Source organism: Pongo pygmaeus, chromosome 3 (assembly GCF_028885625.2).
Source record: "Pongo pygmaeus isolate AG05252 chromosome 3, NHGRI_mPonPyg2-v2.0_pri, whole genome shotgun sequence".
Classification (NCBI taxonomy): Eukaryota; Metazoa; Chordata; class Mammalia; order Primates; family Hominidae; genus Pongo; species Pongo pygmaeus.
Genome location: NC_072376.2, coordinates 22,017,959 through 22,019,958, shown reverse-complemented (window position 1 = coordinate 22,019,958; position 2,000 = coordinate 22,017,959). Strand labels below are relative to the sequence as shown.

The 2,000-nt window shown below is 34.7% G+C and overlaps 1 non-coding gene across 1 annotated transcript; it reads right to left on the bottom strand.

The window, feature by feature from the left end:
• Window positions 1–1,311: 1,311 nt before the first annotated feature.
• Window positions 1,312–1,399, bottom strand: LOC129035965 (small nucleolar RNA SNORA5). Its single transcript, XR_008502440.1, has one exon. It is a non-coding gene; the product is annotated as a small nucleolar RNA SNORA5 (small nucleolar RNA).
• Window positions 1,400–2,000: the final 601 nt, after the last annotated feature.

Here is a 2,000-nt window from a genome sequence, read left to right as displayed (position 1 = left end):
TTGTAATCTTACTTTTAAAAATCTCTTTAAAAAAGATATTCCATAAAAGGAAAAAAAAATCCTTTGTGTTGTAAAAAGTATTCACTTCCAATTTTTGAACTGGTACTTGAAGTAAGGGCCTATGGAAAGATGGAGTACATAGTTTAATTGTCCTTTTATCAGATTGGGGGTGAGGGTGTATGATAAGATTCCCTTTAGCAGCCTGTTGACTCTTTCAACCTTGCCTCTTGAAACCTTTCTGAACATAGGAGCTGATACTGCAGGTTTTATATTTATAATGATTAATTAATTCTGCACTAAGCAATGTTCTTGACTGCAAGAACAAAATCCACTTTAGAAAGCCTCAATGACAGCTTGCCTAAAATAATTAACACCCATACTGATAGAATTGAAATGTTCTTATTTGACTTTACACAGGCAGATTTCAGCAATTTAATTACTACTATTTCTAATTGTTCTAGAATTATAATAAAAATAAGGAGAGTTTGATAAAGCAATAGTGTAGATGAAAAAAAGTCAAGCAAGGGATATAAAATAAGGAACTAACCTATACAAGTGTATACACCTAAGATTGTTACATACAATTCAGGCACAAACATGTATTTTGGTTGCTTGACCTATGAACATAAAAACGGAGCTGGTTATTGTTCAGGTTTTTTGGAAGGTGCTGTTAGGTAACCACTGCTGCTCTCTGGAACTATTAAACATTCCAGTAAAGTATTACATAACTGTGGCTTCTGAATGACAGATGTTTAGCATTTTCTTGAAACTCTTTAGTCCTTACTGTCAACTTTAACTATTATCTAGTTCATCATGGGACTTAAAAATCTCCAAATTTAAGAGTTCTGACATCTGGTTCCAGTGACCAGTAAATAAAAGAGGAAGAAGCATGTGATATAGTCTCTTGCCTTTTCTCATTAATTTCTGAGTCGAGTTCATAAAAATCACCTTACAAGTGGAAGCTCTCAACCAAAGCAAACTCAACGTAGTGCCTGTCAGATTACGTCTCTATAAATAGTGACAGCTTTGCTGATAAAAGGTTTTGATGACATCCTCACAATTCTCATTCTCCCATCTCCCTATTTTGTATTCCCTAAATATCTGGTAAATGAATTCTAAATATTTACTTCTGTTCCATATGAAATCCTACATTTTTTTTTAAATGTAGTTACAAAAAAAAAAAAAAAAAGAACCAAAGTCCTGTCCTGAGTGAATAAAACACTTTTTTTTCTTTAAGGGCAAAATAAGTCAGCAAGTGCAGTTCAAAATTTCATTGACAGGATTAATTCGTGAAATCTTTGATCACATTTTTCCTTTTTGTTATACTATGACAATCTTGCTGTGGCTTCCAACTTCAATGCCTTCCATAGGCTGGAGAAGCATTGAAATTGACAAAGCAATTGTCTAAAGCTCCACAATCCAACATGGTGCCACTGTCCACGTGTGAATTGTGAGCACTTGAAATGTGGCTAGTCTAGACTGACACAAGCTGTAAGTGTAAAACACATACTGAATTTAAAGGACTAAGCACAAGAAAATAAGGAATGTAAAGTATCTCATGAGTCATTTTTATATTGAACGTGTATTTAAGTGAAAATACTTTGGCTGTATTGAGTTAAGTAAAATACATTATTAACAGTAATTTCACTAGTTTCTTTTTACTTTCTTAATATGGCTACTAGAAAATTTTAAATCACATACACAGCTCCTTTTGGGCTGACATTATATTTCCATTAAATAATACTGGTCTGCAGAGGGTTATATACTTCATAGTGTATGTAATACTCATGCCTATGTGGAGAGGAGGCATTGAAATATCAGAATTATGGACAGATCATTGATATGGTTTGGATCTGTATCCCTGCCCAAATCTCATGTGGCATTGTAATACCCAATGTAGGAGTTGGGGCCTGGTGGGAGGTGATTGGATCATGGGGGTGGGTTACCCCCCTGGTACGGTGAGAGCTGGTTGTTTAAAAGTGTGCAGCACCTCCCTCCAC